The sequence below is a fragment of the Triticum urartu genome, chromosome 2A, assembly GCF_056163025.1.
Source record: "Triticum urartu cultivar PI428250 chromosome 2A, HENAU_Tu73, whole genome shotgun sequence".
NCBI classification, from domain to species: Eukaryota; Viridiplantae; Streptophyta; class Magnoliopsida; order Poales; family Poaceae; genus Triticum; species Triticum urartu.
In genome coordinates, this window is record NC_141874.1 from 672,135,850 (window position 1) to 672,149,789 (window position 13,940).

Genomic DNA, 13,940 nt, shown 5'->3' on the forward strand with positions numbered 1-13,940 from the left:
AGCAACAGATTTGTTGGAAATCATACATACAGATGTATGTGGTCCGATGAATATTGAGGCTCGTGGCGGATATCGTTATTTTCTCACCTTCACAGATGACTTAAGCAGATATGGGTATATCTACTTAATGAAACATAAGTCTGAAACATTTGAAAAGTTCAAACAATTTCAGAGTGAAGTTGAAAATCATCGTAACAAGAAAATAAAGTTTCTACGATCTGATCGTGGAGGAGAATATTTGAGTTATGAGTTTGGTGTACATTTGAAACAATGCGGAATAGTTTCGCAACTCACGCCACCCGGAACACCACAACGTAATGGTGTGTTCGAACGTTGTAATCATACTTTACTAGATATGGTGCGATCTATGATGTCTCTTACTGATTTACCGCTATCGTTTTGGGGTTATGCTTTAGAGACGGCCGCATTCACGTTAAATAGGGCACCATCAAAATCCGTTAAGACGCCGCCTTATGAACTATGGTTTGGCAAGAAACCAAAGTTGTCGTTTCTGAAAGTTTGGGGCTGCGATGCTTATGTGAAAAAACTTCAACCTGATAAGCTCGAACCCAAATCGGAGAAATGTGTCTTCATAAGATATCCAGAGGAAACTATTGGATACACCTTCTATCACAGATCCGAAGGCAAGACTTTTGTTGCTAAATTCGGAAACTTTCTGGAGAAAGAGTTTCTCTCGAAAGATGTGAGTGGGACGAAAGTAGAGCTTGATGAGGTAACTGTACCTGCTCCCTTATTGGAAAGTAGTACATCACAGAAAACTGTTTCTGCGACACCTACACCAATTAGTGAGGAAGCTAATGATAATGATCATGAAACTTCAGGACAAGATACTACTGAACCTCGTAGATCAACCAGAGTGGGATCCGCGCCAGAGTGGTACGGTAATCCTGTTCTGGAAATCATGCTGCTAGGTCATGATGAACCTACGAAATATGAAGAAGCGATGGTGAGCCCAGATTCCGCAAAATGGCTTGAAGCCATGAAATCTGAGATGGGATCCATGTATGAGAACAAAGTATGGACTTTGGTTGACTTGCCCGATGGTCGGCAAGAAATTGAGAATAAATGGATCTTCAAGAAGAAGACTGACGCTGACGGTAATATTACTGTCTACAAAGCTCGACTTGTCGCAAAAGGTTTTCGACAAGTTCAAGGAGTTGACTACGATGAGACCTTCTCACCCGTAGCGATGCTTAAGTCTGTCCGAATCATGTTAGCAATTGCCGCATTTTATGATTATGAAATTTGGCAGATGGATGTCAAAACTGCATTCCTGAATGGATTTCTGGAAGAAGAGTTGTATATGATGCAACCGGAAGGTTTTGTCGATCCAAAGGGAGCTAATAAAGTGTGCAAGCTCCAGCGATCCATTTATGGACTGGTGCAAGCCTCTCGGAGTTGGAATAAACGCTTTGATAGTGTGATTAAAGCATTTGGTTTTATACAGACTTTCGGAGAAGCCTGTATTTACAAGAAAGTGAGTGGGAGCTCTGTAGCATTTCTGATATTATATGTGGATGACATATTACTGATTGGAAATGATATAGAATTTCTGGATAGCATAAAGGGATACTTGAATAAGAGTTTTTCAATGAAAGACCTCGGTGAAGCTGCTTACATATTAGGCATAAAGATCTATAGAGATAGATCAAGACGCTTAATTGGACTTTCACAAAGCACATACCTTGACAAGATTTTGAAGAAGTTCAAAATGGATCAAGCAAAGAAAGGGTTCTTCCCTGTGTTACAAGGTGTGAAGTTGAGTCAGACTCAATGCCCGACCACTGCAGAAGATAGAGAGAAAATGAAAGATGTTCCCTATGCTTCAGCCATAGGCTCTATCATGTATGCAATGCTGTGTACCAGACCTGATGTGTCCCTTGCTATAAGTTTAGCAGGGAGGTACCAAAGTAATCCAGGAGTGGATCACTGGATAGCGGTCAAGAACATCCTGAAGTACCTGAAAAGGACTAAGGATATGTTTCTCGTATATGGAGGTGACAAAGAGCTCTTTGTAAACGGTTATGTTGATGCAAGCTTTGACACTGATCCGGACGATTCTAAATCGCAAACCAGATACGTGTTTACATTAAACGGTGGAGCTGTCAGTTGGTGCAGTTCTAAACAAAGCGTCGTGGCGGGATCTACATGTGAAGCGGAGTACATAGCTGCTTCGGAAGCAGCAAACGAAGGAGTCTGGATAAAGGAGTTCATATCCGATCTAGGTGTCATACCTAGTGCATTGGGTCCAATGAAAATCTTTTGTGACAATACTGGTGCAATTGCCATGGCAAAGGAATCCAGATTTCACAAAAGAACCAAGCACATCAAGAGACGCTTCAATTCCATCCGGGATCTAGTCCAGGTGGGAGACATAGAGATTTGCGAGATACATACGGATCTGAATGTAGCAGACCCGTTGACTAAGCCTCTTCCACGAGCAAAACATGATCAGCACCAAGGCTCCATGGGTGTTAGAATCATTACTGTGTAATCTAGATTATTGACTCTAGTGCAAGTGGGAGACTGAAGGAAATATGCCCTAGAGGCAATAATAAAGTAATTATTTATTTCCTCATATATCATGATAAATGTTTATTATTCATGCTAGAATTGTATTAACCGAAAACATAATACATGTGTGAATATATAAACAAACAGAGTGTCACTAGTATGCCTCTACTTGACTAGCTTGTTAATCAAAGATGGTTATGTTTTCTAACCATGAACAAAGAGTTGTTATTTGATTAACGAGGTCACATCATTAGTTGAATGATCTGATTGACATGACCCATTCCATTAGCTTAGCTCCCGATCGTTTAGTATGTTGCTATTGCTTTCTTCATGACTTATACATGTTCCTATGACTATGAGATTATGCAACTCCCGTTTACCGGAGGAACACTTTGTGTGCTACCAAACGTCACAACGTAAATGGGTAATTATAAAGGTGCTCTACAGGTGTCTCCAAAGGTAGATGTTGGGTTGGCGTATTTCAACATTAGGATTTGTCACTCCGATTGTCGGAGAGGTATCTCTGGGCCCTCTCGGTAATGCACATCACATAAGCCTTGCATGCATTACAACTAATGAGTTAGTTGCGAGATGATGTATTACGGAACGAGTAAAGAGACTTGCCGGTAACGAGATTGAACTAGGTATTGGATACCGACGATCGAATCTCGGGCAAGTAACATACCGATGACAAAGGGAACAACGTATGTTGTTATGCGGTCTGACCGATAAAGATCTTCATAGAATATGTAGGAGCCAATATGGGCATCCAGGTCCCGCTATTGGTTATTGACTGGAGATTTGTATCAGTCATGTCTGCATTGTTCTCGAACCGTAGGGTCTGCACGCTTAACGTTACGATGACAGTTATTATGAGTTTATGCATTTTGATGTACCGAAGTTAGTTCGGAGTCCCGGATGTGATCATGACGAGGAGTCTCGAAATGGTCGAGACATAAAGATTGATATATTGGATGACTATATTCGGACACCGGAAGCATTCCAGGGAAGTTTTGGATAAAACCGGAGCACCGGGGGGTTACCGGAACCCCCCGGGGGGTTAATGGGCCTCATGGGCCTAAAGTGGAGAAGAGGAAGGGGCTGCCAGGGCAGGCCGCGCGCCCCCTCTCCCCCTAGTCCGAATTGGACAAGGAGGGAGGGGTGGCGCCCCCCTTTTTCCTTCTCTTCTTCCACCTCTCCTACTTGGACAAGGAAAGGGAGGGGAGTCCTACTCCTGGTAGGAGTAGGACTCCTCCTGCGCGCCTCCTCTAAGGCCGGCCGCACCCCCCCTTGGATCCTTTATATACGGAGGCAAGGGGGCACCGTAGGACACACAAGTTGATAATCGTGATCGTTCCTTAGCCGTGTGCGGTGCCCCCTTCCACCATATTCCACCTCGGTCATATTGTAGTAGTGCTTAGGCGAAGCCCTGCGACGGTAGAACATCAAGATCGTCACCACGCCGTCGTGCTGACGGAACTCATCCCCGAAGCTTTGCTGGATCGGAGCCCGGGAGTGTCATCGAGCTGTACGTGTGCTAAGAACTCGGAGGTGCCGGAGTAACGGTGCTTGGATCGGTCAAATCGGGAAGACGTACGACTACTTCCTCTACGTTGCGTCAACGCTTCCGCTTCGGTCTACGAGGGTACATAGACAACACTCTCCCCTCTCGTTGCTATGCATCACCATGATCTTGCGTGTGCGTAGGAATTTTTTTGAAATTACTACGTTCCCCAACAAGGAGAAGGCGGAGGGGCGGTGCCGATGGTGCGGGAGACGGGGCGGCGATGACAGAGGTGGCATGCAGTCAGTATAATGAACCAAAAATCCTACACATAAGGATGAATATGTAATATATACACTGCATCTACCAAAGGGAAATCACCAAAATGTTACAAGAAATACTTCTACTGGTAGGCAAACAAAGATTTTCGTTGTAAATGATCTAATGTTCGCACTGCATAGCTGATACAATAGGATTTCTTCACATTATTCAATTACTGGGAAGGATCAATTACACATATGTATGAACTACTAGTACAGGAGTAGCTTGCTGCCAACACTACTAGCTAGCTGCCAACACTACTAGCTAGCTAGATTAAACACCAATAGTTAACAAAACCTAGCTGCAGTAATCAACAACCACAAATGAGGTAGTACATGAGCAGAATTTAACAAGTGTGCTACTCTGAATCATCATCACTGTAAATAGGAATGATCTTTCTCATGGCACAAGCACGACAAGCACAAACAAAATCACCCATGCGCATGAAACAGAGCAAGGTACTGCTATAGCAGCACAAGAGAGGGAGCTAGAGGTAGGAGATGGACTCACCGGAGAGGAGGTTGCAGTCGATGCCGAACACGACCGCGGTCGCAGTCGCGCGGTAGAGGAGGTTGTAGCCGAGTTGGACCATGTGCGGGGTGTCGTCGTGGCGGTGGATGCCCTGGTTGTCGTCATCATCCATGGAGGATGCCTACTGCTCCGAATCAAACGAACAAGTCAGAGCTAGTGTTGTTGAGCTAGTACAGAAATTAAACAAGCTAGTATAGGAGACACAGGCGTGCTGGTGCTAGTATCTATAGAAATCAATCGAGCTGGCTATGCGTGTGCATGAGCTAGCTTAGTACGTACAGTACATGGTTGGGCTCCAAAACAAACAGAGAATGCTAGCCTCAACAGAATCAATCACAAGGTTATTTTTTTGTTGTTACTAGCACTGGTAGTTGTATGTGCTGATCCATCCATCCATGCATGGACCTAACTAATGTTGTTGTATCTCTAGACCAAATGCAGCAACACAAGAAGAAGAACTAAAACTGTAGAGCACAAGTATAGATATGACGAACTACAGAACTAGCACTACATTTTGCACAGGACAGAATTAATCATGAATGGTTCTGTCGCAATTGATGCATTTGTTGCCAAAAAGAAAATTTCGTCCAAACTACATATGCTGACATGAGCCGGTGTAATTCACACGTAATGGTGGCTTAATATGTTTTCTACCACATGTCATGTTTACTTACTAGCATCTAAGAATGGATCAGGTATGAATTAGGGCATGGATATCGAGAGCAGCAAGATGGTAGTAATGGAACAAAAAGTTCTGGCCTAAAAAATTTGTTTGTCAAGGAACAAGATAGACAAAAAAATGGGTTTGAGAAGGTGAGTATCTCAGGGGCTGGGCTTACACATGGGTTGAGAAGGAGGTTGATCTGCTGCCACCCACACATGCATCTATCAATCAAAAAAAGAACCTTTAGGTTCTCAAAGACCTTCCTGGATCCGGCAGCAGCACGAACAGAGCAAACAGAGAGGCGTGAGGAAACCGAATCAAATCAAATCAAACATCAAAGGGAGAGACAACAACCATTTATTTTGTAGCATCTTGAGATAACTTGAGAAATCCAACCAGACCAATTCATAAGCTAAATTCTACTACATTTTTGGGGGTAGCAAGCAAAATATACTAAAAAGCAGAGTCAATTCAAACCGGAGATAGACTCTAGTTCATCAATGGATGAGTGGCATTAACTGTTTGAACACCACACCATCACAGCAACAAAAGCAGTACCAAGACAAGTGCATCAGGTGTTCCATTTAGCACAAACACAAACTTCAGTGCTGTGAAAAAAAAATACGTACAGGGCTAGTTCACTAGGCATGCAAATTTGCAATATCTGCAAACAAGTTTCAATCGATCGATATTATGCAAGATACACCTAGCCTAGCTGCAGCAACCAACAAGGGCAGTCCAAACTGAGAGCTAGCTAGCTAGGAGGACCCAACAGTGGAGTGCGACAGCAGTAGCACCCATTCAAAATCCAGTCAAGCATGTGTGCAAGTAAAAAATGTAGAGCAGCAGCAAATTGAGAGCAAGCCTAGGAAATCCAGGAGGAGAAGGGAGGCGTGGAGGGGAAGGGAAACCTCTCGCTTGAGGTCGGGCGTCATTCCGAGATAGAAGATGCACGCGGGGGAAGCAGGACTCCTCCTCTCCCTCCCCCCTGCATCGAGTTGCTGCTACTGCTGCGTGTGGGTGAGGAAGGTAGGCACATCAGAGAAGGGTAGTGGAACAGATCGAATAGGAGATGGAGGGGCTGACCTTGATGGCGTCGGAGTAGGGCTGGAGCGGCGTCGTCCATGGCCTTCCTTTTGCTGTTCCAGCGCGAGCGAAACGACGGCGACGGTGGCGTGCTCGATCTGCGAGGGAGAGGATACGAGGTGAGTAAAAGAGGGTGGGTTGCGGGGGATCTCGACGGAGAGATGTACCTGAGCCGTCGGAGCCACGCCGGCGACGCGGTGGTCGAAACCCTAGCTTAGGGGACGGGCGTGGGTGACCGGTAGAGGGTGGTCGAAACTCTAGCATAGCCCCATCGGCGTAGATCACGTCAGCGTAGTCTTGTCAAACCGTCGGCATAGTTTAGCCGTCGGATAGGGGCCTATGCCGACGGCTTCCGTCTGGCCGTCGGCATAGTTAAGCTGTCGGCAGTGATTTTCACATGACGGCAACGGACGGCGCCGTCAAAAGCGCTAACGACTCACGGGCCGTCGCGTGGCAGAGGTATGCCTACGGCAAAGCCGTCGGCATAGGTGAAAATCTATGCCGACGGCTTTGCCGTTGGCATATCTCATCCGGGACTCCGAACTCCTTCGGTACATCAAAACTCATAAACTCATAATATAACTGTCATCGAAACCTTAAGCGTGCGGACCCTACGGTTCGAGAACAATGTAGACATGACTGAGACACGTCTCCGGTCAATAACCAATAGCGGGACCTGGATGCCCATATTGGCTCCTACATATTCTACGAAGATCTTTATCGGTCAGACCGCATAACAACATACGTTGTTCCCTTTGTCATCGGCATGTTACTTGCCCGAGATTCGATCGTCGGTATCCAATACCTAGTTCAATCTCGTTACCGGCAAGTCTCTTTACTCGTTCCGTAATACATCATCCCGCAACTAACTCATTAGTTGCAATGCTTGCAAGGCTTAAGTGATGTGCATTACTAAGAGGGCCCAGAGATACCTCTCCGACATTCGGAGTGACAAATCCTAATCTCGAAATACGCCAACCCAACATGTACCTTTGGAGACACCTTTAGAGCTCCTTTATAATCACCCAGTTACGTTGTGACGTTTGGTAGCACACAAAGTGTTCCTCCGGCAAACGGGAGTTGCATAATCTCATAGTCATAGGAACATGTATAAGTTATGAAGAAAGCAATAGCAACATACTAAACGATCGGGTGCTAAGCTAATGGAATGGGTCATGTCAATCAGATCATTCACCTAATGATGTGATCCCGTTAATCAAATAACAACTCTTTGTCCATGGTTAGGAAACAAAACCATCTTTGATTAACAAGCTAGTCAAGTAGAGGCATACTAGTGACACTCTGTTTGTCTATGTATTCACACATGTATTATGTTTCCGGTTAATACAATTCTAGCATGAATAATAAACATTTATCATGATACAAGGAAATAAATAATAACTTTATTATTGCCTCTAGGGCATATTTCCTCCAGTCTCCCACTTGCACTAGAGTCAATAATCTAGATCACATCGCCATGTGATTTAACATCAATAGTTCACATCTTTATGTGATTGGTTCACATCTCCATGTGACTAACACCCAAAGGGTTTACTAGATTCAATAATCTAGTTCACATCGCTATGTGATTAAGACCCAAAAAGTGATCATGTTTTGCTTGTGAGAGAAGTTTAGTCAACGGGTCTGCCATATTCAGATCCGCATGTATTTTGCAAATTTCTATGTCAACAATGCTCTGCATGGAGCTACTCTAGCTAATTGCTCCCACTTTCAATATGTATCCAGATTGAGACTTAGAGTCATCTGGATCAGTGTCAAAACTTGCATCGACGTAACCCTTTACGACGAACCTTTTGTCACCTCCGTAATCGAGAAACATATCCTTATTCCAGTAAGGATAATTTTGACCGCTGTCCATTGATCTACTCCTAGATCACTATTGTACTCCCTCTCTTAACACAGTGTATGGTGTACAATAGATCTGGTACACAGCATGGCATACTTTATAGAACCTATGACTGAGGCATAGGGAATGATTTTCATTCTCTTTCTATCTTCTGCCGTGGTCGGGCTTTGAGTCTTACTCAACTTCACACCTTGTAACACAGGCAAGAAACTTTTTCTTTGACTGTTCCATTTTGATCTACTTCAAAATCTTGTCAAGGTATGTACTCATTGAAAAAACTTATCAAGCGTCTTGGTCTATCTCTATAGATCTTGATACTCAATATGTAAGCAACTTCACCGAGGTCTTTCTTTGAAAAACTCCTTTCAAACACTCCTTTATGCTTTGCAGAATAATTCTACATTATTTCCGATCAACAATATGTCATTCACATATACTTATCAGAAATGTTGTAGTGCTCCCACTCACTTTCTTGTAAAATACAGGCTTCACCGCAAGTCTGTATAAAACTATATGCTTTGATCATCTTATCAAAGCGTATATTCCAACTCCGAGATGCTTGCACCAGTCCATAAATGGATCGCTGGAGCTTGCATATTTTGTTAGCACCTTTAGGATTGACAAAACCATCTTGTTGCATCACATACAACTCTTCTTTAATAAATCCATTAAGGAATGCAATTTTGTTTATCCATTTGCCAGATTTCATAAAATGCGGCAATTGCTAACATGATTCGGACAGACTTAAGCATAGATACGAGTGAGAAACTCTCATCGTAGTCAACACCTTGAACTTGTCGAAAACCTTTTGCGACAATTCTAGCTTTGTAGATAGTAACACTACTATCTGTGTTCGTCTTCCTCTTGAAGATCCATTTATTATCAATGGCTTGCCGATCCTCGGGCAAGTCCACCAAAGTCCACACTTTGTTCTCATACATGGATCCTATCTCAGATTTCATGGCCACAAGCCATTTTGCGGAATCTGGGCTCATCATCGCTTCCTCATAGTTCGTAGGTTCGTCATGGTCAAGTAACATGACCTCCAGAATAGGATTACCGTACCACTCTGGTGCGGATCTCACTCTGGTTTACCTACGAGATTCGGTTGTAACTTGATCTGAAGTTACATGATCATCATCATTAGCTTCCTCACTAATTGGTGTAGTAGTCACAGGAACAGATTTCTGTGATGCACTATTTTCCAATAAGGGAGAAGGTACAATTACCTTATCAAGTTTTCTACTTTCCTCCCACTCACTTCTTTCGAGAGAAACTCCTTCTCTAGAAAGGATCCATTCTTAGCAACGAATGTCTTGCCTTCAGATCTGTGATAGAAGGTGTACCCAACTGTCTCCTTTGGGTATCCTATGAAGACATATTTCTCTGATTTGAGTTTGAGCTTATCGAGATGAAACTTTTTCACATAAGCATTGCAACTCCAAACTTTAAGAAACGACAGCTTAGGTTTCCTGCCAAACTATAGTTCACACGGTGTCGTCTCAACGGATTTAGATGGTGCCCTATTTAATGTGAATGCAGCTGTCTCTAATGCATAACCCCAAAACGATAGTGGTAGATCGGTAAGAGACATCATAGATCGCACTATATCTAATAAAGTACGGTTATGACGTTCGGACACACCATTACACTATGGTGTTCTAGGTGGCGTGATTAGTGAAACTATTTCACATTGTTTTAATTGAAGGCCAAACTCGTCACTCAAATATTTTACCTCTGCGATCATATCATAGAAACTTTTATTTTCTTGTCACGATGATTTTCCACTTCACGCTGAAATTCTTTGAACTGTTCAAATGTTTCAGACTTATGTTTCATCAAGTACATATCCCCATATCTGCTCAAATCATCTGTGAAGGTCAGAAAATAATGATACCTGTTGCAAGCCTTAATATTCATCGGACCACATACATCAGTATGTATGATTTCCAACAAATCTGTTGCTTGCTTCATTGTTCCGGAGAACGGCGTTTTAGTCATCTTGCCCATAAGGCATGGTTCGCAAGCATCAAGTGATTCATAATCAAGTGATTCCAAAAGCCCATCAGCATGGAGTTTCTTCATGCGCTTTACACCAATATGACCTAAACGGTAGTGCCACAAATAAGTTGCACTATCATTATTAACTTTGCATCTTTTGGCTTCAATATTATGAATATGTGTATCACTACGATCGAGATCCAACAAACCATTTCGTTGGTGTGTATAACCATAGAAGGTTTTATTCATGTAAATAGAACAATAATTGTTCTCTAACTTAAATGAATAACCGTATTGCAATAAACATGATCAAATCATATTCATGCTCAACGCAAACACCAAATAACACTTATTTAGGTTCAACACTAATCCCGAAAGTATAGGGAGTGTGCGATGATTATCATATCAATCTTGGAACTATTTCCAACACACATCGTCACTTCACCCTTAACTAGTCTCTGTTCATTCTGCAACTCCCGATTCAAGTTACTAATCTTAGCAACTGAACTAGTATCAAATACTGAGAGGTTGCCATAAACACTAGTAAAGTACACATCAATAATCATGTATATCAAATATACTTATGTTCACTTTGCCATCCTTCTTATCCGCCAATCACTTGGGGTAGTTCCGCTTCCAGTGATTAGTCCCTTTGCAGTAGAAGCACTCAGTCTCAGGCTTAGGTCCATACTTGGGCTTCTTCACTTGAGTAGCAACTTGCTTGCCGTTCTTCTTGAAGTTCCCCTTCTTCCCTTTGCCCTTTACTTGAAACTAGTGGTCTTGTTAACCATCAACACTTGATGTTTTTCTTGATTTCTACCTTCATTGATTTCAGCATCACGAAGACCTTGGGAATTACTTTCGTCATCCCTTGCATGTTATAGTTCATCACGAAGTTCTACTAACTTGGTGATGGTGACTAGAGAATTCTGTCAATCACTATTTTATCTGGAAGATTAACTCCCACTTGATTCAAGCGATTGTAGTACCCAGACAATCTGAGCACATGCTCACTGCTTGAGCGATTCTCCTCCATCTTTTAGCTATGGAACTTGTTGGAGACTTCATATTTCTCAACTCGGGTATTTGCTTGAAATATTAACTTCAACTCCTGGAACATCTCATATGGTCCATGACGTTCAAAACGTCTTTGAAGTCCCGATTCTAAGCCGTTAAGCATGGTGCACTAAACTATCAAGTAGTCATCATATTGAGCTAGCCAAACGTTCATAACATCTGCATCTGCTCCTTCAATAGGTCTGTCACCTAGCGGTGCATCAAGGACATAATTCTTCTGTGCAGCAATGAGGATAAACCTCAGATCATGGATCCAATCCGCATCATTGCTACTAACATCTTCCAACACAATTTTTCTCTAGGAACATATCAAAATAAACATATGAAAGCAACAACGCGAGCTATTGATCTACAACATAGATATGCTAATACTACCAGGACTAAGTTCATGATAAATTAAAGTTCAATTAATCATATTACTAAAGAACTCCCACTTAGATAGACATCCCTCTAATCCTCTAAGTGATCACGTGATCCAAATCAACTAAACCATAACCGATCATCACGTGAAATGGAGTAGCTTTCAATGGTGAACATCACTATGTTGATCATATCTACTATATGATTCACGCTCGACCTTTCGGTCTCAGTGTTCCGAGGCCATATCTGCATATGCTAGGCTCGTCAAGTTTAACCTGAGTATTCTGCGTGTGCAAAACTGGCTTGCACCCGTTGTAGATGGACGTAGAGCTTATCACACCCGATCATCACGTGGTGTCTGGGCAAGACGAACTTTGGCAACGGTGCATACTCAAGGAGAACACTTTTTATCTTGAAATTTAGTGAGAGATCATCTTATAATGCTACCGTCAATCAAAGCAAGATAAGATGCATAAAAGATAAACATCACATGCAATCAATATAAGTGATATGATATGGCCATCATCATCTTGTGCCTGTGATCTCCATCTGCGAAGCACCGTCATGATCACCATCGTCTCCGGCGCGACACCTTGATCTCCATCGTAGCATCGTTGTCGTCTCGCCAATCATATGCTTCCACGACTATCGCTACCGCTTAGTGATAAAGTAAAGCATTACAACGCGATTGCATTGCATAGAATAAAGTGACAACCATATGGCTCCTGCCAGTTGCCGATAACTCGGTTACAAAACATGATCATCTCATACAGTAAAATTTAGCATCATGTCTTGACCATATCACATCACAACATGCCCTGCAAAAACAAGTTAGACGTCCTCTACTTTGTTGCTGCAAGTTTTACGTGGCTGCTACGGGCTTAAGCAAGAACCAATCTTACCTACGCATCAAAACCACAACGATAGTTTGTCAAGTTGGTGCTGTTTTAACCTTCGCAAGGACCGGGCGTAGCCACACTCGGTTCAACTAAAGTTGGAGAAACTGTCACCCGCAAGCCACGTATGTGCAAAGCACGTCGGGAGAACCGGTCTCGCGTAAGCGTACGCGTAATGTCGGTCCGGGCCGCTTCGTCCAACAATACCGCCGACCCAAAGTATGACATGCTGGTAAGCAGTATGACTTATATCGCCCACAACTCACTTGTGTTCTACTCGTGCATATAACATCAACATATAAAACCTGGCTCTGATGCCACTGTTGGGGAACGTAGTAATTTCAAAAAAATTCCTATGCACACGCAAGATCATGGTGATGCATAGCAACGAGAGGGGAGAGTGTGATCTACGTACCCTTGTAGATCGAAGCGGAAGCGTTGATGCAACGTAGAGGAAGTAGTCGTACGTCTTCCCGGTCCAACCGATCCAAGCACCGCTACTCCGGTACCTCCGAGTTCTTGGCACACGTTCAGCTCGATGACGCTCCCCGGGCTCCGATCCAGCAAAGCTTTGGGGAGGAGTTCCGTCAGCACGACGGCGTGGTGACGATCTCGATATTCAACCGTCGCAGGGCTTCGCCTAAGCACTGCTACAATATGACCGAGGTGGAATAGGGTGGAGGGGGGCACCGCACACGGCTAAGGAACGATCACGAAGATCAACTTGTGTGTCTATGGGGTGCTCCCTGCCCCCGTATATAAAGGAGTGGAGGAGGGGAGGGTCGGCCCTCTCTATGGCGCGCCCTAGGGGAGTCCTACTCCCACCGGGAGTAGGATTCCCCCTTTCCTAGTCCAACTAGGAGTCCTTCCATGTAGTAGGAGTAGGAAACAAGGAAGGGGCGCAGCCCCTCCCCCTAGTCCAATTCGGACTAGGCCTTGGGGGGGCGCGCGGCCTGCCCTAGGCAGCCCCTCTCTCTTTCCCGTATGGCCCAATAAGGCCCAATACTTCTCCCGGCAAATTCCCGTAACTCTCCGGTACTCCGAAAAATACCCGAATCACTCGGAACCTTTCCAATGTCCGAATATAGTCGTCCAATA